Genomic DNA, 23,249 nt, shown 5'->3' with positions numbered 1-23,249 from the left:
GCATGTATGTGTTGCATATGTGCGAATAGTGTGTGGGTTGTGTGTGTGTGCTGCTATGAGTGTTGATTTGCGTATGTGTGTGGCCGTCACTGGCAGTGCAGGGTGTGTGTGTTATGTGTGTGTGTGTACTGATGTCCTTCCCTGCAGTGTGTGCTAGGCAGCTGTACTTACGGTTGGTGTCTCTGTCGCCGTTGCTGGTTCTGGAGTCGTATGGCCAGCAGGGTTTTCGTGGCGGCTGTGGACGTGACTGTGTTCCTGAAGGTGAGTGTCCCCTTTTATGAGGTGCGTTTCTGCCAGCCTTTTGTGGCGTGGCAACCGCGGTGGAAATCCTGTTGGGGTGCAACCTTGTAATATGGTCAGCGGAAACATGCTCCCCGCTGGCCTGGAGATGCCTACTGCCTGCCACCGCAGCCTGCCTGCAGTGCAGGACTGGCGGCGACTTGGCTGTGTTCCGGTCGGAACACCGCCATGGTCGTAATATGGCAGTCTGCTCTGCTGGGCCAGCAGCGGTCCGACCGTCACCTGCACCACTGCGGTCATGGGACCACCAAAGTAGTAATGAGGGCCTATTTTTGTAGGCATATTTAAATATTCTGTATATGTTTCTTCAGTGATACAACGCCCCCCCCTGTATGCTGCATTCCACCCATCGCATGACATTGGACTACATGCAGCAGGTAGGCCTCTGCCATCCTTCGGTCAGGTAAGTCTGTGACCACAATACATGTTCTACTATGTACGACCATTTGTAACTTATTTGCAATTTTATTTAGTCCTTTGCAGAAGTCTTGCCTGCCTAGTGGTGTTTCTGATTGCTGTGAAGTCGGCCACTGCCTCAGTGGCTCCTTTTACAGCAACAATGTTTTCCAAACCAGTGCCATGTTTAAAGTACCTGCTTTGTGCTTTTTTTATTTTCAAGAAAGAAATTCGCACATCAGGATTTTGTTTCTAGAAAACCCTTATGCACAAGGCACCTTTTCCCTATGTATGGGAGCCACAAATAATTTTGTCTGCCAAGGACAGCATTGCACTGCATGGCAGACACTGGTAGGGAAAGTGAGTGACGTTAACCTGCCCTATGTAGGGTGGGAAACCATCACTGTGACCCTAAAATCCTGTAGTGGATGGACATCTAGGTAAAGGGTTACCACCAGCAGAGCTTGGGAAGGCTCCACCTGTGGTTCCCCAGCAGTTTCCTCAACTCAAAATACAGCAGAGAAACCATAGGTTTGGCAGGGCGGGAGGAAAGTTCTTTCCCGCTTCACCAAACCCTAAATAACCCTCTTTGACATAACTAGTAAAGTTATATACACTGACCAATTTATCTGAATGTGAAAATTGTTATATATTTACACCTTTTGTTAGCCTTTATTGGAATTTGCCCTTTTGCAGGGTCATCCCCAATCTTTTTGCCTCCTTTCTCCTATTTTTTCTGACCTGTTTTTGCTGGCTTTAGAAGTCTGAGCACTTTACCACTGCTAACCAGTGCTAAAGTGCATATGCTCTCTGTGTAAATTGTATTGTTGATTGGTTTATCCATGATTGGCATATTTGATTTACTAGTAAGTTCCTAATAAAGTGCACTAGAGGTGACCATGGCCCGTAAATCAAATGCTACTAGTGGGCCTGCAGTACTGGTTGTGCCATCCACATTAGTAGGTCTATAAACATGGCTTAGGCCTACCACTGCAGTTTCTGTGTGTGCAGTTTTAAACTGTAAATTCGACTTGCCATGTGTACCCACTTGCCAGGCCTAAACCTTCCCTTTTCTTACATGTAAGACACCCCTAGGGTAGGCCCTAGGTAGCCCCAGGAGCAGGGTGCAGCGTATGGTTAAGGTAGGACATATAGGTGGTCATTCTGACCTCGGCGGTAAAAGGCGCCTACCGCCGGTCAGAAATCCTCCATAATCCCGCCGCGGTCGCGGAAACCCGCCACGGTCATTCTGACCCGCAGAAGGCAAACCTCCGAAAATCCGACCGCCACAACAGACCGCCAGACCAGCGGTCGGCGGAAAGGTGGAGGTGACCAAACCTCCACCGCCACGTCAACAGAAATACGCCCATCCCATTACGACCCACGAATCCACGCGGCGGTCATTCAAACGCGGTATTCCATTGGCGGGACACACCGGCGCGGTCAGAATACACACCAACGAACAAAACTCACCCACATTGGACGATTTGAATCCCACACACCTGATACACATACACACACCACTCCCACACACACAATACAATATAAAACACCCACCCACATCACCCACAAACCCCTACGCTTACAAAATCGTAAAGAAGGCAAGAGCGAGACACCAGCATCCAAAACATAACAGCCACAGCCACTCAACACCATCACCCACACACTATCCACACACAAAACAACACACACCACCACACTCAACTCACTTAAATACACATACTCCACCCCACACATCATACACACCACCCCATGGCACCCCAAAGACAACCCCGCTTCACAGACGAAGAACTCAGGGTTATGGTGGAGGAAATCGTTCGTGTAGAGCCCCAGCTGTTCGGCACACAGATACAATACACCAGCATTGCCCGGAGGACGGAGCTATGGCAGAGGATTGTCGACAGGGTGAACGCAGTGGGACAGCACCCCAGAAATCGGGAAGACATCAGGAAGCGATGGAACGACCTACGGGGGAAGGTGCGTTCCATGGTATCCAGGCACAACATCGCCGTGCAGAAGACTGGCGGAGGACCCCCACCTCAACCCCCACAATTCACATCATGGGAGGAGGAAGTCTTGAACATCCTGCATCCTGACGGCCTCGCAGGAGTCGGCGGAGGAATGGATACTGGTAAGTTGAAGCTTCAATACTGCTTCCCCCCCACCTGCATGCCAAATCAGACCCCAACCCTCACCCCCATCCTCGAACCCCACCCTCACCCCCACCCTCACCCCCACTCTCACCCCCACCACCATCCTCACCCCCACCACCATCCTCACCCCCACCCCCACCACACCTATTCCCCGCCAATGTCTCACCATCACAACCCACTCATCCCAAAACCTAGGCCTGCATGCGTCCACTAAGCATGGACACCCATCACCAAAGCATGCCCAATGCATATACACATCCCCCCCACAAGCCACCCTCACCAAAGCCCCCACACACGAATGCCAGCACTTGGGGACACGAGAACCCACAGATACACCCATATGCGACACATTGAAACTATAACCATACCTCTATACCCCTGCAGGACCCGACCGTCAACACACCGCGGCGGAGGGGCCAGAATTATCCACACCCCCCACCCAAGAGGCCGTCAGCGATGACAGCAGCTCTGTCGATCTGGACACCGATGACCAGCCCGGACCATCGGGGACCTCTGGACAGTCGGTTCCCCTCACACAGGCACAGGCCACTATAGACCCTAACCCCTCTGGGAACACCAGCACAGCTCCCACCCAGCGGGCCCATGCCTCTGTCTCCAGGGCGCGTCAATCTGCGGTGTGTCTACCACTACAGGGCACCCAGGATAACCCACCACCCCAACAACAACAGGGACCTGGGGGCAGTGGTAGTGGGCACACCGGCCAGGGGGCAGAGGCCCAGGGAAACAGGGCAACTCGGCGGGCAGCTGTGCGACAGGGGGGGGAGGAGAGGCCCAGGGAACCCACTCTCCACGAGGTCCTCACCACCATCATGGGAGCATACAACCGCTCCCAGGAGACGATGGCGACGGTACTGGCCCGGTAACAGGAGATCCAGGTGCTGCAGGAGGAACACTATCGGGGGTACAGGGAGGACATCCGAGCCATCAACACCACCCTGGTTACCATGGTAGGGCTGCTGCAGGACCTCGTAAACAGCAGGGCGGACACTGAACAACACCCAAGGGCCCCTGCCACTAGCCGGGACCAAGAACAGCCATCCACCTCCGCCGGCGCTAGTGGACAGGAGGCCCCCGCACAGCAGCAGCCCACCAGACCCCCACCTCCTGCAGGAGAAGAACCACCCCGCAAGAGGGCCCTGAGATCTCGCAAGACAGAGTAGGATGTCAAGACCCCCGCCAGCAATGGATACCACCTGATGTCATCCCACTGTCCCACATTGTCACCCTGTCCATCCTCGAACTGCCCATGCTCCATCTCTCCACAGGCCTCTGGACAATGCACCTGTGTGACTGTTACTCTGGACTCCGCCATGGACATTCCTTCACCATAGCCCCCACCCACTTGAAACCACCCATCCCATTTTGAGCACTTCAATAAACACCTATTTTGCACCAAAATATCAGGAGTCTGGCTGTGATTTCAATAGATTGTAATTGACATGACAGTGCAAATATGTCCTTGTACATGGTGAAGTCAACAAACAGCTGCCACAAAGCTGTAGTCCATGGGGAAACGAAGCACAGGACTCGTAGTGGGGACCCCAGATCTGAAATAGGGAGGGAAAAGCCAAAACTCAGTCATCATACACTGGGGCAAATAGACAGGCAGCAGAGATGCTGCAGAGTAGTTAACTTTTACTAAATTATCTTTGAAATGTTACCTGTGTCCTATTGGAAGTACTGTTCAATGATTCTGTCCCTGTTGTCTGTTTCAGCCCCGTCGTCTTCCTCCTCGTCACTCTCCTCAGGTTCCACCGCTGCCACAACACCACCGTCTCGACCATCCTCCTGCAGGAAAGGCACCTGGCGGCGCAAAGCCAGGTTGTGAAGCATGCAGCAGGCCACGATGATGTGACACACCTTCTTAGGTGAGTACATTAGGGATCCACCGGTCATATGCAGGCAGCGAAACCTGGCCTTTAGGAGGCCAAAGGTGCGTTCGATCACCCTCCTAGTACGCCCATGGGCCTCATTGTACCGTTCCTCTGCCCTGGTCCGGGGATTCCTTACTGGGGTCAGTAGCCACGACAGGTTGGGGTACCCAGAGTCCCCCACTAGCCATACACGGTGTCTCTGTAGCTGTTCCATCACGTAAGGGATGCTGCTATTCCTGAGGATGTAGGCGTCATGCACTGACCCTGGGAATTTGGCATTTACATGCGAGATGTACTGGTCAGCCAAACACACCACCTGGATGTTCATTGAATGGTAACTTTTTCTGTTCCTGTACACCTGCTCCCTGTCTCTTGGGGGAACCAAAGCCACATGGGTCCCATCAATGGCACCAATTACGTTGGGAATATGTCCAAGGGCGTAGAAATCACCCTTCACTGTAGCCAGTTCGCCCACCTCAGGGAAAATGATGTAGTTCCTCACGGATTTCATCAGGGCAGACAACACTCTGGATAACACCTTTGAAAACATGGGCTGAGACATCCCAGAAGCAATTCCCACGGTTGTCTGAAATGACCCACTTGCCAAGAAATGGAGTACTGACATGACCTGCACCAGAGGGGGAATCCCTGTGGGTTGGCGGATGGGGGACATCAGGTCGGGCTCCAGCCGGGCACACAGTTCATGGATAGTGGCACGGTTAAGACGGTAGGTCAGGATAATGTGGCGTTCTTCCATTGTCGACAGGTCCACCAGCGGTCGGTACACGGGAGGATTCATCCGTCTCCTCGCCCAACCCAGCGGACGGTGCCTAGGAAGGACAACATGGAGCACACAGTCAGGCAACCCACAGGTACGTACTCACAGCTAGCACAGTATACGATTCTCTATGCAGTGAATGGCGTGTATGAGTGGCTATGCAAGGCCTAGGCCTGTGTGACGCAGTTGAAATTGAGCCATGTGGGCCCTGGAAATGGCGGCTGCCTGACCTGTGAAGTGTGACAATGGGATGTGAGGTCAATGCGCTGGCGTGGCACACCGCGGCGGGCGGCGGGCCAAGACCGCGGCGCGAAGCCGCATTGGTTAACATTGAAGCCTATGGGTTTCAGGAGCCAATGGCGAAGGGCGCCGGCGGTGGCGGGACACACCGCCGCGGTACGCACCGCCGCGGACGTGACCGCCATTTTCTATCTACTTATCCACTTGCGACTTGAACTTTCACAGGAGAGGACCTATACTGCAAGTGTTGCTGTGACCTCGGTCTGGAAGGGACAATGGCTGCTGCGACTGGGGAAAGGGCCCCTGCCTTCACTGGAGAGGAGTTGGAGAAACTTGTGGATGGGGTCCTCCCCCAGTATGCGCTACTCTACGGTCCTCCAGACCAACAAGTGAGTTTAATTCTATCTGGATTTGGGGCCACTGGCTGGCTTGGGGGCCTGGCGGGGATGGGGGGCATGTTGGGCCTGGCGGGGGGCCTGGCGGGGGGCCTGGAGGGGATGGGGGGCATGTTGGGGCTGGCGGGGGGCCTGGCGGGGGGCCTGGCGGGGATGGGGTGCATGTTGGGGCTGGCGGGGGGCCTGGCGGGGATGGGGTGCATGTTGGGCATGGTGGGGGGCCTGGCGGGGGGCCTGGCGGGGATGGGGTGCATGTTGGGGCTGGCGGGGGGCCTGGCGGGGGGCCTGGCGGGGATGGGGGGCATGTTGGGCATGGCGGGGGGCCTGGCGGGGATGGGGGGCATGTTGGGGCTGGTGGGGGGCCTGGCGGGGATGGGGGGCATGTTGGGCATGGCGGGGGGCCTAGCGGGGGGCCTGGCGGGGATGGGGGGCATGTTGGGGCTGGCGGGGGGCCTGGCGGGGATGAGGGGCATGTTGGGCATGGCGGGGGCCTGGCGGGGGGCCTGGCGGGGATGGGGGGCATGTTGGGGCTGGCGGGGGGCCTGGCGGGGGGCCTGGCGGGGATGGGGGGCATGTTGGGCCTGGCGGGGGGCCTGGCGGGGATGGGGGGCATGTTGGGGCTGGCGGGGGGCCTGGCGGGGATGGGGGGCATGTTGGGCATGGCGGGGGGCCTAGCGGGGGGCCTGGCGGGGATGGGGGGCATGTTGGGGCTGGCGGGGGGCCTGGCGGGGGGCCTGGCGGGGATGGGGGGCATGTTGGGCCTGGCGGGGGGCCTGGCGGGGATGGGGGGCATGTTGGGGCTGGCGGGGGGCCTGGCGGGGGGCCTGGCGGGGATGGGGGGCATGTTGGGCCTGGCGGGGGGCCTGGCGGGGATGGGGGGCGTTGGGCCACTGGAAAGGAAAATGCTGAGTAACTTGAACATGGTATTTCTCCCTCCCTGTACGTGTCACATAGGTCCGCGCCCATGAGAAGATCGGGATTTGGCGTGCCATCGCCAAGGAAGTCCGGGCCCTGGGGGTCCACCATCGACGGGGCACCCACTGCCGCAAGAGGTGGGAGGACATCCGCCGCGGGACCAAGAAGACCGCCGAGTCTCTGCTGGGGATGGCCTCCCAACGTAGGCGGGGTGCCTGCCGTCAACTGAGCCCCCTGATGTTCCGGATCCTGGCGGTGGCCTACCCTGATTTGGATGGGCGCGTGAGGGCAGCACAGCAGACACAAGGGGGTGAGTACAAGCATCATCTACTCTGTTGTCGTGCAGTGGAGGTGTCTGGGTGGGGGAGGAGGGCTGTGGGTCCCCCTAGGCCAGGGCGATATCTGTAGGCTGGGCACCCCCGTAAGCCCCTGTGTCCCCAGCCACCACCCTCAGTAGTGTGTCAGTACAGCCATCCCTGGGCCGTGTCATCCATGGGTGCAGTTGACAACTCTAGGCGTGTAGGGCATGTTCCACGGAATGCGTAGCGGACCCCAAGTGCGCAACTTAGTGCAGGGGGCATCTGTGTCTGTCATGTCCGCTAACTGTACCGGAGATCCATGTACTCAATATCCCTTTATTTCTCTCTCCCCCCCCTTTTTGTTTGTCTTTCTGTGCTTGTGTGCATCAGCATCATCAGGCGGAGGAGAAGTGGCATCGGGGCAGGAGGGAGCTGCATCTCACATGGCCCAGGAGGGCCATGCCACAGAGTCAGACTGGACCAGTGAGACGGAGGGCGAGGGGAGCTCCACGACGGGGACGACTGGAGCCTGCAGCGACACGGACACGTCCTCGGAAGGGGGCTCCCTTGCGGGGGTGGCACCATCCGTGCCCCCCGCCATTACAGGTACAGCCGCCACCCAGCGCACCATCTCCGCCCTCCCAGCAGCCCCTCCGCGTTCGCCCCGTGCCCGCTCTGCCAGGAAGCCGGGCATCTTCTTCGCCCCAGGCACCTCAGGCCCTGCCCCTGTTACCCCCGCTGCCCTCAGTGAGGAGGTCATTGACCTCCTCCGAACGCTCATTGTTGGGCAGACTACCCTTTTGAATGCCATCCAGGGGGTGGAGAGGGAGGTTCATCGCAGCAATGCGTACCTGGAGGGCATTCATTCGGGTCAGGCTGCCCATCAGCGATCGTTCCAGGCTCTGGCCTCAGCACTGACGGCAGCCATTGTCCCTGTCTCCTGCCTGCCTCTACTAACTCCCTCCTCCCAGTCTCCTGTTCCTCTGCCTGTCCCACCCACACCATCAGACCAGCCTGCACACACCTCAACACCCAAGAGAAGCTCATCCAAACATAAGCACCACAGATCACGCAGACATTCACACACGCAACATTCCGATGCAGACATGCCAACAGTCACTACCACCTCTGTGACCCCCACCTCCTCGTCTCCCTCCTCCCTCCCTGTGACGTCTACACTCACACCTCCATTCACCTCACCATCAGCCAGTGTTTCCATCACCAGCACACCCTCCACTCCAGTCCGCACACGTGCAGTCACCATCCCCACTGCCATTTACACGTCCCCTGTGTCCTCTCCCACTGTGTCTGTCACCCCCTCTTCCACACCACACAAACGCAGCCACCCACCCACCCAACAGCCATCCACCTCACGACAGCCTATCCCTCCTGCACCTGCACCCAAAGACAGCAAACGTGACTCACCTACAACCACATCCTCTCCCTCCACTCCCATTCCCACTGTACCTACCACTCTCCATTGTCCCAAGAAGCTCTTCCTCGCCACTACTAACTTCTTTCCTGACCCTGAGCCCCCCCCTCCTTCTCGTCGGGGTAAGAAGAGCACCTCAGCCACCACCAGCCCTGCAGCCCCCTTGACAAGGGTGCAGGGGTATTGGAGCCCGCCAGCCCGCATGTCTGGATCTTCGCCCAGCAGCAAGGGGACAGCCAGCCCACCCCCTGGGAAGAGGAGCAGAAGGCGGAAGGGGCGCCGCAGGAGCCCGCCTTCTACATCCCCCCCGGACACCACCCAGAGACAGTCACCTGCCACAGCTCCAAAGGGAGGAAAGGGCCACAGGCCGACGACTAAGGAGGGCAAGGGCAGCAAGTTGGAGAGGTCAGGCAGCAGGCCTGCTGCCCAGGAGGAGCCCACAACCCCCATAGCCGCTGCCCCGGGAGGAACCGGCACAGCTGCCCCGGGAGAGCCCACCAGCCCCATAGCCGCTGCCCAGGGAGGACCCAGCCCAGCTGGCCAGGAGGGCCCCACCACCCACAGCCCAGGTGGGCAGTGAAGGAGCACCATCCCCGCTGCCCAGGAGGGCACCACCAGGCATTTAGCAGTTGGCCATAGACCGTCCGCCGTCTCAAGAACCGCTGAACTGGGCCCTTCAAGGCAAGAACCGCTGAACTGGGCCCTTCAAGGCAAGAACCGCTGAACTGGGCCCTTCAAGGCAAGAACCGCTGAACTGGGCCCTTCAAGGCAAGAACCGCTGAACTGGGCCCCGCCGTCTCAAGAACCGCTGAACTGGGCCCTTCAAGGCAAGAACCGCTGAACTGGGCCCCGCCGTCTCAAGAACCGCTGAACTGGGCCCTTCAAGGCAAGAACCGCTGAACTGGGCCCTTCAAGGCAAGAACCGCTGAACTGGGCCCTTCAAGGCAAGAACCGCTGAACTGGGCCCTTCAAGGCAAGAACCGCTGAACTGGGCCCCGCCGTCTCAAGAACCGCTGAACTGGGCCCTTCAAGGCAAGAACCGCTGAACTGGGCCCCGCCGTCTCAAGAACCGCTGAACTGGGCCCTTCAAGGCAAGAACCGCTGAACTGGGCCCTTCAAGGCAAGAACCGCTGAACTGGGCCCTTCAAGGCAAGAACCGCTGAACTGGGCCCTTCAAGGCAAGAACCGCTGAACTGGGCCCCGCCGTCTCAAGAACCGCTGAACTGGGCCCTTCAAGGCAAGAACCGCTGAACTGGGCCCCGCCGTCTCAAGAACCGCTGAACTGGGCCCTTCAAGGCAAGAACCGCTGAACTGGGCCCTTCAAGGCAAGAACCGCTGAACTGGGCCCCGCCGTCTCAAGAACCGCTGAACTGGGCCCTTGAAGGCAAGAACCGCTGAACTGGGCCCCGCCGTCTCAAGAACCGCTGAACTGGGCCCTTCAAGGCAAGAACCGCTGAACTGGGCCCTTCAAGGCAAGAACCGCTGAACTGGGCCCTTCAAGGCAAGAACCGCTGAACTGGGCCCTTCAAGGCAAGAACCGCTGAACTGGGCCCTTCAAGGCAAGAACCGCTGAACTGGGCCCCGCCGTCTCAAGAACCGCTGAACTGGGCCCTTCAAGGCAAGAACCGCTGAACTGGGCCCTTCAAGGCAAGAACCGCTGAACTGGGCCCTTCAAGGCAAGAACCGCTGGCCCTTTGGCAGACGTGGCAGGGCAGGATCTATCTCGGGCAGGGCTGCAGGATGTCCTCTGGCCAACTTGCCTCCTCCAGTGGCAGTGGGGTCTGTTATGGACTGTTTGGACTGTGGCTTTGCTCTCCCCAGGATGGCCCAGTGGGCAGGCCACCCACTGTATGGACTGTTTGGACTGTGGCTTTGCTCTCCCCAGGATGGCCCAGTGGGCAGGCCACCCACTGTATGGACTGTATGGACTGTGGCTTTGCTCTCCCCAGGATGGCCCAGTGGGCAGGCCACCCACTGTATGGACTGTTTGGACTGTGGCTTTGCTCTCCCCAGGATGGCCCAGTGGGCAGGCCACCCACTGTATGGACTGTATGGACTGTGGCTTTGCTCTCCCCAGGATGGCCCAGTGGGCAGGCCACCCACTGTATGGACTGTTTGGACTGTGGCTTTGCTCTCCCCAGGATGGCCCAGTGGGCAGGCCACCCACTGTATGGACTGTATGGACTGTGGCTTTGCTCTCCCCAGGATGGCCCAGTGGGCAGGCCACCCACTGTATGGACTGTTTGGACTGTGGCTTTGCTCTCCCCAGGATGGCCCAGTGGGCAGGCCACCCACTGTATGGACTGTATGGACTGTGGCTTTGCTCTCCCCAGGATGGCCCAGTGGGCAGGCCACCCACTGTATGGACTGTTTGGACTGTGGCTTTGCTCTCCCCAGGATGGCCCAGTGGGCAGGCCACCCACTGTATGGACTGTATGGACTGTGGCTTTGCTCTCCCCAGGATGGCCCAGTGGGCAGGCCACCCACTGTATGGACTGTTTGGACTGTGGCTTTGCTCTCCCCAGGATGGGCCAGTGGTCATGGAGTCCCCTCGTGGATCTGGCGTCGTGTACTCAAGTGGCTGAGGTGCCCCCCCTTCCCTTCCCCCTGAGGTGCCTGTCCTATTTTCTTTCTGATGCCCCTGCAGTGTTCTCTCCGTGGAGTTCTTGTCGTGGGACTGGGCCTTGCCCCTTTGCACAGGACCCCTGTGATCCACGGACAGTGGTTGGACTACATTTAGTAGCTGTATATATTTTGTACATAGTTTATTTATTTATTGGGATTAATGGCGTACATATTTCAATATATCTGCCCGTTTATGATCTCTTCTTTTGGTCTTTGCATTATTTCGGAGGGGGGTGGTTTGTGGGTTGTGACAGTGATCTGTGGGAATGCATTGATGTGTGTGTTGTAGTGGGTGTGGGTGGGTGGGTGTGTGCCGGTAATCTTTTCCCTCCCCTGTGTCGTAGGTGCAGTACTCACCGATGTCTTCCGCGCCGCCGGGCGTGCTCCTGGTATATGAGGAGGAATAGGAGTGCGGGGATGACCTGTAACTCTGGCTCCATACTGCCGGAATCTCGCGTGGAGTGCGTAGAGGTGAGCGTTTTCCCGTTCGTAGTCTGTTTCCGCCGTGTTCTTATCGGCGGTGCTCCCGCCCCGGAAAAGGTGGCAGATTGGTGGGTCGTAATAGGGTGGGCGGTACTTTGTCTGCCGCCGGGCTGTTGGCGGGAACCGCCGCGCTGTTTGTTTGTACCGCTGTGGCGGTCGGAGTGTTAAGTTGGCGGGCTGTGTTGGCGGTTCCCGCCAGGGTCAGAATGCCATTTTTAATACCGCCGGTCTGTTCGCGGTCCGACCGCCGCCTCTCCGCCGACCGCCAAGGTCAGAATGAGGGCCATAGTAATGTGTTTTAAATGTCCTGACAGTGAAATACTGCTAAATTAGTTTTTCACTGTTGCAAAGCCTGTCCCTCTCATAGGTTAACATGGGGGCTACCTTTAAATATGATTAAAGTGTAGATTCCCTTTGGGAGCGGATAGACATGTGGAGTTTGGGGTCTCTGAGCTCACAATTTAAAAATACATCTTTTAGTAAAGTTGATTTTAAGATTGTGTGTTTGAAAATGCCACTTTTAGAAAGTGAGCACTTTCTTTCTTAAACCATTTCTGTGACTCTGCCTGTTTGTGGATTCACTGTCTGGGTTAGTTTGGCAGTTGGGCTGTTTGCACTTCTCTCTAGCCTAGACAGTGACACAAAGGGAGCTAGGGTGTAGTCTGCATTTCATGATGAGCCATCTGTGCTAGGAGGGAGGGGAAGAGTGGTCACTCACACCATAAAGGGCTGTGCCTGCCGTCACACAATGCAGTCTCCAACCCCCTGGTGTGTGTCTGGGGCCTGGTCTGGGCAAGGCAGTATTTCACAAACAAGAGGGACTTTCCTTTGAAGTAAGCCTGCTTCAAAGGGCAAAAGGGGTATAAGAAGGGCACCCAAAACCACAGACTTTAGAACACTTCTGGAAACCAAGAGGAACCTCTGCCTGGAGAAGAGCTGAAGAGCTGAGGAAGAAGAGCTGCCCTGCTTGTGACTGTGCTTTGTGGAGCTATCCTGAAGTTGCTGCTTCTGCCTGTGCTAGAGGACAAAGACTGGACTTTGTGTTGCCTTCCTTCTTGTGGAGACCTTTCCAAGGGCTTGATTTAGAGCTTGCCTCCTGTTGTTTGAAGTGTCAGGGACAGCAAAGACTTCTCTCTGGCACCACCTAGAGCCTCTGCTGAGACTCCTACTCTGCCAAGTGGTGCTCATCCAGTTCCTGGGACCCTGAACGGAGAAGCTGGCAGATCAAGAGTGAGAAATCCATGCACCAACTGTCGTGCGGGGAAAAGATTGACGCAACTCCGATCTATGGCTGAAAAATCAACGCACCGCCGGCTTCATGGCTGAAAATCAATGCTCGCCTGCAACGCGACCCAAAGATCGACGCCCGTGGCTGGAGAAACGATGCGCAGCATCACTGATGGAGGCTGGTGAGATCGCAACCTGCGATGCGTGGTTTTCAGATCTTCGTGCGGCAGGATTTCTGACGCAAACATCACTCGGTGTGGAAAAATGACAGAAGGCCTGCCCGGACCCGAGAGTGCGCTTCAAATCAACGCATCGCTCTCCTGCAGAGAGAAGAAACGACGAACGATGACTCGACTGAAGGAGAAACAATGCAAGATCTCGCTCGCGAGTGAAATCAACGCATCACAAGCCCTTTTTGACGCACACTCGCCCTTGCAGGGTTATTTTTGACGCACCAAGGTACATTTCCATGCTAACAGCGTTAGCGTTGTGTTTAAAATTACATGAAGACTCTTTTTGGTTTTGGTCTTGTTTTGTTTAGATAAATATTTTCTATTTTTCTAAACCTGTGTTGTGTCATTTTGTAGTATTTTCATTAAGTTACTGTGTGTTGATACAAATACTTTACACCTAGCACCCTGAAGTTAAGCCTGCTGCTCGTGCCAAGCTACCAAGGGGGTGAGCGGGGGTTAGCTGAAGGTGATTCTCTTTTACCTTGACTAGAGTGAGAGTCCTTGCTTGGACAGGGGGTAACCTGACTGCCAACCAAAGGCCCCATTTCTAAAAGCCTTGATATCATGTGTCATTTATCACAGTCCTTCTCAGCCTAACTATCACAGTTCTTGATGATTTAAGTTTTTTTCAGCAGCCTCCAGATCTGGATGTGTCCACCTTCTGCCAGTGCACATGTTCAGTAGCTGACATAGAGATGTCCATCCCCATAGGAAGCATCTGTGAGAAAAGCAAGTAAGACATAATTATATATCATTTCTTTGTCTATATATTGTCCAATAGCTAACACTAAATAATATTGTGATTTATCATTTCTCTATTATAAAGGGTCAATTTTTGCTTTCAACTAATGTACAACCTCTCTTGTTCAGGCAGATACACAATCTAAAATGTCAAACTTACCAATGTTATTACAATTTTATTTGAGTTTCTGGGGACAAAGATCCTTATGATGATGAATTGTATTTACAAGCAGGAATTGAATACAATCCCAGGAGAAAACTTTATCTCCCTCCAAGATACCATGTCTTCCTCTTTCTGACATGTGGTGTTCAGATCAAACACCCACTCGATGGTCATCTCAGCGTCTGCCTGCAGTCTCTTTGTTTGCAAATAATTACTCTCCTGGCAGGTGCCCCCTCCTTCCTGGTGAATGCTCATCTGCACTTATGGCGCTGGTCTCTTCTTCCTGTGCCCACTTAACAACCGAGGTCTGCTTCTCCTTTTTTCCTGGTTCTGCTATACCTGCTTTGTCCTTGACTGCCCACTGAAAAGAAAATGTGAGTAAGAAAATATATGCAGATATGTACTTTACCAAGAAATTACCTTGCAATGTTAGAGTATTATATGTCGGAAAGAATAGCAATTTTACCTAATTCCCTTTGCAATGCAAGGTTCGAAATTCAATATGCCCCTTTTAACAGTAGGTGACTTTGATTATCAGAGATACAAATCAGGCACATGTTAGTTCTCTTATTGGTCTGTTAAAAGCCTTGAATGGCACGTACCCACAAGCTTTTACACTACTGTTAAGCGATTTCAGCATACATTTATTGCAAGGCTCACAAGGTAAACCTACAAATTATATCCTGGAAATAGTTGGAAATAAAACAAGACGGGAGTTATAAGGCAAGTCTATATAATAGCACTAGAAGATCTGAGTATTTCTACCCTCAATGGGTGCAATCCATTGGACAATCCAGTGACCTTTACTAGAGTCACAGACAAGACAGGTTCCACTTTGGATTACATCCTTGCCAACTTTGATCTGTTCAAGAGGCTTACCAATTTCGCTAATAAAGTAAGATCAGATAGCGATCACTTTGTTCAAAGGTTTAATCTGGAACTCACTCCACCCAGGGTACTAGAAGCACAATGTCTTAGTCAGTACTTGTTCAAACATATAATTTGAGGCACTTTATATGGAAAGATATGACGAAAGGGAACATCACAGGCTTTATCCCCAACTACCTCTTACAGAAAATGGCAAGTTTCACTTTAGGTTTATCGCCTGTTCAGGAATGGGAACATTTTATCGAAACTCTTATTACAAATTTCCCAACAGCTCTGTCAAGGCATCAATGTATAATCCACAGTGAGGACGAATGGTTCACACCAGATTTACACACTATGAAGAAGCAATTCAATAGAGAATTTTGGAGATGGCAAATCCACTCAGGAATTACTGTAAATAATATCTAAAATGAATAATAAATATAAAAAAGCTGTTTGGGCAGCAAAACATAATTTTAATACAGGCGTGTGGATCAAATTGTTACATGCAAGTAAACAATCAAACTTTAAACTATTTTGGGACAAAATAAATAAACTGGTCAATGGAAGGAATCGGCCCTCTAACACTGAGATCACAGAGGCAGCGTTGTCAAAACATATCACCATAGACTACAGTTTAGCAGACTAGGATCTCCACTCTCCATTACCATACGCAGAGTCTGGCTTATTTAGACAGGAGAAACAACAAAGTCTGGCCCAGTCAGAGGTGAATTTCCTGCCGATTAGTGACAAACAGGTAGTCAAAATGGTAAAAAAGCTCAGGTCAGAGGGGGTTCCAGGGCCCAACGGCCTTCCAAATGCTTTATTTAAAAAGGATGTCAGTTTCTGGTCCTTGTATTTAACTCCCCTTTTTAATGATGTCCTGGCATCAAACACTATTCTGGAGTCATGGCGTGGGAGTAACTTTCAGCCTATTTATAAATCAGGTGAATGCTCAAATCCATCTAACTACAGATTAATTGCCTTAACAGATGTAGAAGGCAAGATTTATGCCTCAGATTTGCTCATTGACTTAAAGGACTAGGTTTACAGGCTCAAATATAATTCCAAAAACACAGACTGGCTTCAGGGCAGAAGTGATCACTCTAACAAACCTGTTGGCAGTCACCCTCTTGGCAGAACAAGCAATCACGAAATGCAGCAAACTGTTCTCCTGTTTTATTGACCTCAAATCCACCTTTGATGAAGTTCCAAGGGCCGAACTGTAGAAAACAACGGAAAGGTGGGGTGTGCCGGTAAACCTGTTGGAGACAATAGTAAATCTACATCCAAGCACATGGGTACAAACCAAGATAGGGGATGGACAGACCATTACAAGCAAAATCTACACAAACACGGGCTTATGACAGGTGTGTGTTCTGGCACCCTGTCTATTTAATATGTACATGGCTGACCTCAACAGCCAACTGGTCCTAGTGCAGGGGCATTCCCCAAGGTTAGGTACCACACAAATTAGAAGTCTACAATATCCCGATGACATTGTCCTCCTTAGCAAAACCCCAATGTTGCTGCAGAGGTTGATAAATCAGTTATGAGGTATACTAAAAATTTGCGACTGAGTCTGAATTATAGTAAAACAAAGGTTCTTTGCTTCAAATGTTGAGCTGGTAACAGGCAGCCTAAATTCACTTGGTTGGCCGGCAGTAATGTATTAAACTGGTCAACACCTATAAGTACATCTAACCTACAAATTGCATTTATAATCAAAACTTTGTATTGCAAATAACCTGCTGTTCACTTTTAACACCTTGAAACGTAAGACCTTGAACATCTCATCTCTTCTTCTCTTCTAGGTTTTGGAGCCTAATTCATTCCTTCAATATCCTACGCTCTGAACTGCTTAAAGGGAAAGACGGTGCAACTTTCAATGTCTTGCAATCAAGCCTTTTTTAAAAACTCTTTGAGATTCCACAATATGTTTCACAAGCCCAAATTAGATCTGAATTTGGTTTAGTCCCCCAGGGTCCATCCAGGCAGGGCACTTTGGTAAAATTCTGCTGGACAACGAGGGCAGCGGAAGCTAATTCGCTTGCAAATCAATGTTGGATGGAAATGGAAAGGCACGCCCACATAGAGAACTCTGTGTTTTCAGTATTACAGCACTCAATTGCCATACTCCGATTTGAAGATGCCTGGCATACCACTATGGATTAGGCCTCTTTTAAAAGCATCACAAACAAAGCTGCCAAACTTTCATCCTTTGTCATGGATAAGGCTACTGTAGCAAGTAAAGGGCATGCGTGGGCAGTCATGCCATCATATGCAGCTTGGGGTCCTAAGCTGTATCTATCTGCACACTTCTGAGGCCAAGAAACATGAACTCCTGGTAATGTGTCCTGGCATGTTCGCATAAAAGGATTTTACACCCCTCCTCCCCCGGAAACAGCACTGGACTACAGCAGAGTGCAGGCTTTGTGGCCAACAAAAATGAATCCTTGCTTCATCTGCTGTGCGTTTGCCCTGCCCTGTTCACGCAAAGACAAAGACCCTTACACCCCACTCTAAGAGCTCTGCAAATTAGGTCATGCCGATCAGCCGTTATCTCCTTATTGGGGGAGTCTCAGTGCAACTGGCATGTAAGACAGTTAATTGTTTGCACATAGCTGCTAAGGAGCTGGAGAAATATATTATCTGACTTTCTGAACTGTGTTTACATTTGAGACTAGTTCAGTGGCTCTCCCTGCAGGTAATAGGAACACACCATCTGTGTATCTGGTGGCACAGTCAGAACTTTAAACCTTTTAGGTGACCTACAGAACTAGACCAGGGATTGTATTGCCATGGGCGGGCCCTGCCCAGCAGTCTCAGAATGCACACTGTCTGCTTTGCAGACAGTGCGCATTCCGAGGGTGCTGGAGTGCTACGATATTGGCCTTAGCTCCCTTAAGAAAGCCAAGGCCAATATTGTAGCACTCTTCCTGCCGGTCAGCCTGGCAGGAACGTGTAATACAATTTTTCCGCCAGTCAGCCCGGCGGGAACATTGTAATACACTGGGGGTGGGGCGTTACCTCCATGGCAGTGGTGTCCTCCCCGTGGCCTTGACAGTCTGCCAAAGTCGTAATCAGGCTCTTACTATATTTTAATAGTATAACAGATGTACTTTATGGAATACGTTTGCACAGCATGTCTGCACTTTATATCACTAGATGAATGGTTTGCCTTGAAGTAGGCTTTGGTCAGTGTTTCATTATATTGGGCGTCGTACCTTAATTGATTGTATTCAATTATTATTGTTGAGTTTTAACTGTTTAAAGTCAAATGTGAAAAACGTGCACTGACACTATTTTTCTAAAACATTATATTCTAGGGGCTATATTGTATTAGTATGGTAACATTTGAATATTATTTTATGCTCATGTAATGGGTTTTATTAACTATGCATGAATAAACAAGTTCCCAATTATAAAATATGTTTGTGTATGATACAGCAACAGAAATGTCACATAAACATACGGGATACCAAGAGTACTAAGACAATGTCACTTTCACATTCACTTATCAAAAAGGAACAGCAGCCTGATTTAAAGGCTCAAGAGTTGATTATTGATTGATACAGGTAGAGGATGTATGTGTATTACACGGTCATGGGATAGCTGTTACTTGTAATAATACATTGTTTGTACATGATATGACAATGGCTGCTTTATGTGTGTAGCTGTGTTAAAATTGTCAAAATGTGCATAACACACAATTTAAGATGTCTTTCTGACCATACAAAAATCACTCATAAAATATGTAATAATAAAATGTATATATTGTTTAGCAATTTTGCAGTATTATAGCACACACCACAATCATATGGGCATGAGGCTGTTTTACAACGATTTTAAATTAAGTTAAAACAAGGTGAGCATTAACATAAAGGGGTATACGGTGCAACAACTACATAGTGGAAGGAGCAGTTCATATATCAGGGTGTTGTGTGCCGAATAAAAAGAAATATTGATGGTATGCACCATCAAAAAAAAAGAAAACACAACAATGAGTGATAACTGTTTTTGACAGTAGCATCAGTCTGTAGGTGTTAGTGTAATGGGGTTTGTGTGCTGATGTGTCACAACTCAGGCATGTGCCTACAGAATGATACATGTGCAATTTTTATTATTTTTCTAGACCGAGCTAAGATGGACCTTAGTTTGGTAAATAAAAAAATTAAGTTTTAACGGTCCAAAGTGCTCTTTTTGTAGCTGAACATCAGTCAGCAACTGGCAGCTGCTGGGTCCTCTGAAAACCGTTTTATAAAAAAAATAAACGCCCACAAGGAGTGGGGGAGCAACAAAGGAGCCAGTGATAGGAAGCAATAGGGAATGGAGGAGAGGGGCCAAAATAAAAATAAAGCTGGTTTAGTGAATAGTGAACAAGCAGGACATTAGGGAGAGAGCACCACAGGCATGGGGCTAGCATCTGATTGGGGGGAGAAGCCCACGAGGGAGAGAGCTAGAAAATGCATCAATTCTCAAGGACAGCTTAATGGAAAATTAAAGAATAACTCCTTAAAAGTGAGCAGTGGAAGAAGAGAAGTTAGCCAATTAAATGGATGGTAAAGAGGCTATTCTCTAGAGGAGGTACTAACTCAAGAAGAACAAAGAAAGCAAATGAATAAGAAGCAAGCAAACAAGAGTGACTACAAAGCCAACCAAAGGGAGCAGTGGGTGGGCACTGGATTAATGAACCTCACAAAAAACTCCATAACTGCTTGCAGCTTCACTTTAAAGATACAGGAGATTCATCCAATCAGGCATCAAAGTTTGAGAATGACCACGTGGACATTTCTTAACCAGGGCAACAGAATCCAAGGCTAAGGTCAGCAAGTCCTTAAACTGTTGGAGCTGTGACAGCTTTAAGTCTAAAGCAGTTCATGCGTTCTGCATGTTACTTATTGATAACTGGTTTCTAAAAGTCGGTGCTGTGTGTATTTTGGTTACGGCTCCATTAACACATAATTTGAAGGGCAAAAAGAATAGGAAAATGAACTAACCAGATTAGGGCGTGGCAGAACATCGAACTCAATTAAATATTAATGTCAAAACTATGACACCACAATGGGTGGTTTGGAGGACTTGTTTGAATGAGTCTAATAGTGGTACAATGGACTAAAAATCTTAGTAGCCACTAGCTCTGGTAGATAAGCACAGATATTGAAATGCACCAATACCACTACATGCCAAATTATAAAGGTGTGGGGAAGTCATTAAAGCATGACCAAAGTTATTGGACAGGGATGAGTGCATTTTACTAAAACACAAAAACAAACTTATCAAAATGATAGAAGAAATGAAGAACTAGGTACACTGTCTCCTGAGAGAAAGACTTTTGGATGGATAGAAATCAGATAATCAACTTTACATTTTTTGGGACACCATCACCTCTTTTGTCTGCATGGATCACATGATAGCGTTTGTGAAAATGGAGAATGTCAGGCATGGACTGGACAGAGATCGAAGTTCAGTTACAGGCACTAAAGCCCTCATTACAAGTTGGGTGGACTAGGGTGGGGCATGTACCACCCCAGGTAACTACTATTGCGTGTTAGTGAGGTATTTAATGAGTGGGGAAAATACCTCCTATTCAGTGTGAATAATGCAATAAGGCATTAGATACGGAATCGATATCTAACACATCATATTCCGTATACTTTGCCTTTTTTCCAAGCTTTTTTTCCCACTATATTTGGCCGATTGGAAACTATTTGAGTAAAACTGCGAGGGGGTGATAATTATCCCACAACTCACAGTTCACATCCTTGTGCAAAGTGGTGCACAGAAGGGAAATGGTGTCACTGCCCAGAGCTCTGAGGAGGACCCCTAATCTTCTCTGATCCTTTATTTCCCCTGCATTAAATACCCTCTTCTCTCATAGGCATAAGGGCCTGTGATCCAAAGTAACTACATACAGCTCTCCAGTCGTTCCAGGTACTTTATTCACAAAAGCAGGGCTATTCCCATGACCCCAACAGAGAAGGTCTCTAGTACACTATAGTTTCAAGACCTTTTTGGCTGTAGTAGCTTTAAAAGTGTAGTTTGTGAACAGCAATGGGGTTACTCTTTTTGTAGGTGGGATCATGTCCCCACTAAACCCCTCCTTATCCCTGCCCAAACCCTCTCCTTTAAGTGTACGTATTCCCCATTTTCCTGCCACTACCCCATCCCTTCCACATTTACTGCTGAAACATAGACCTGCATATGTATAGATCTCTTCCCATGTGGCCGAGATCTCCACACAGAAAAGATCGGAGGTGGAGGTCTCCACCCTTCAGTAAGTGAGTAGCATATTGAGGTCTTTGGGCAGTTCTATGAGTAGTACTACTGTAGTACAAAACGCAGTTTGTGAATTGGCCCCATGGTTTAGAAAAGTGTAAAGTTTTAGTATTATCACCAGCTGCCACTTTTGACTGGGTTGGTGCTTTTGTCTCTGAAAGACAGGCACAAGATTTTTGCAGACAGTGACAGCTATTTAATGATCACTCAGTAAGGGATAGACATTTAACATTTTATATGATATTTTTCATTCCCATACTTCCCCTTTAAACCTTTTTCTTCCTTAGTACCAATGTATCACTCCCTCCAACATTCTGGCAGAGTTACCTCTAAGGGTAGTTATCCTAAAACACTACAAGCAGTAGATACATTTAAGACCTGTTGCTAATGTCACAGCAGAGTGAAACGCGGTGAGAGTCTGAAAATGTGGATTTAACTATTTAACAGTTCTTAAATTTGGAACACAGCTTGGCAGTCTGTGACTGTGGCATACATGGCTGTGTCAGAACTATATATTTCACATATGTTAGCTGAGGTCACAAAATGTGTCACAGAAACAAAAACCAGCGAGTGCCTCTTCACAGTCCAAATTGCATGGAACACATTGCAAAATTATCCACTTTAGGACGATAAAATGATACATTTGTGGTCTGCTGTTTAATTAGCTGTTATCACTCAATTCAGTGATGATATTTATTTTATGCTCTACATCTTAACGATTGAGGACATCATTCTGAGTGTCTCAGTTAATTACCTCCCCTGCGCAGACACCTGTTTAAGCAGGGATCAAAACTTTGGGTTTTCTGACAATTACTGCATTTCACGCTCACCCCTCTAATTTTGGCAGTGTAAACATGCTGAAACTTACCAGGAGGAACATGCCTGTGTGAAAAACACGATTTTCGCATGTCATTCCGCATTTTCAGTTAGGGGTAATTATTGCATCGATTACATTCTAAACTGTGGTATCGAATTTTACGGGGTGCTCTAATTAACCTAAATGTCACCCAGGGTATTTGTAATTAGGCCCTAGTTTCTGCAGGAGGAGCAATTACCCTGAACAAGATTAGTATTTTTTTTTTAAAGTCATAAATAACTTTTCCATATTTTACTGGTCATTTACATCTGTAAACAAAATTGAATTGCAGAGGAAGCTGTGGTAGATTTCTGTTGGAACATTTTACCAACCAACTGCAACTTTGGAACCCTCCATAAAGAACGCTTTTCAGCAGTTTCTTGATGCACTGACCATATTATGTACACACTCCTCCTTGTGAATGAATACTTATTCTCATTGCCTACTTGTGCAGCTTGTGATAAGTCCAGGCCTAATGGTTTAGAACTCTTTTTTCCTAAGCCTCCATAGAAGTGTCACAAGCAAGAATCCCTCACAGTGGGAAGAAAATGTCTCACAAACTTCTCCTTCCTTCTTTATTTTGCCAGAGGTCGAGGCAATTCTGATGGGAAAATAATTTGGATGCAGTAACACCACCTGGGGAAATATATACTGCACCAAGTGCCAGATGTACAAAACTAAGTATATTGTGGTTGCAAACCTTGCAATTTGCAAAGCACATTTTGGCTATGTATTAAACCAATTTTGTGATTTATTGGAGGCTTTTTGAATCACAAAAGGGTTTCATTAATTTCAAATCGCAAATAGGAAGGGGCATGAAAGGGATGTCCTTTACTATTTGTGGGTTACAATGATATGTATCAGTTGCAATTTCAGACTATGGTCACACAGTTTCAAAAGGGAAGCTGCCCTGGTGTACAGCCTACCCTTAGAGAGTTGTGTAGGTGGCATCAGGGGATTAAGCAGTGGTCT

The sequence above is a fragment of the Pleurodeles waltl genome, chromosome 2_2, assembly GCF_031143425.1.
Source record: "Pleurodeles waltl isolate 20211129_DDA chromosome 2_2, aPleWal1.hap1.20221129, whole genome shotgun sequence".
Taxonomy (NCBI): Eukaryota; Metazoa; Chordata; class Amphibia; order Caudata; family Salamandridae; genus Pleurodeles; species Pleurodeles waltl.
Note: the sequence above shows the minus strand (reverse complement) of the source record.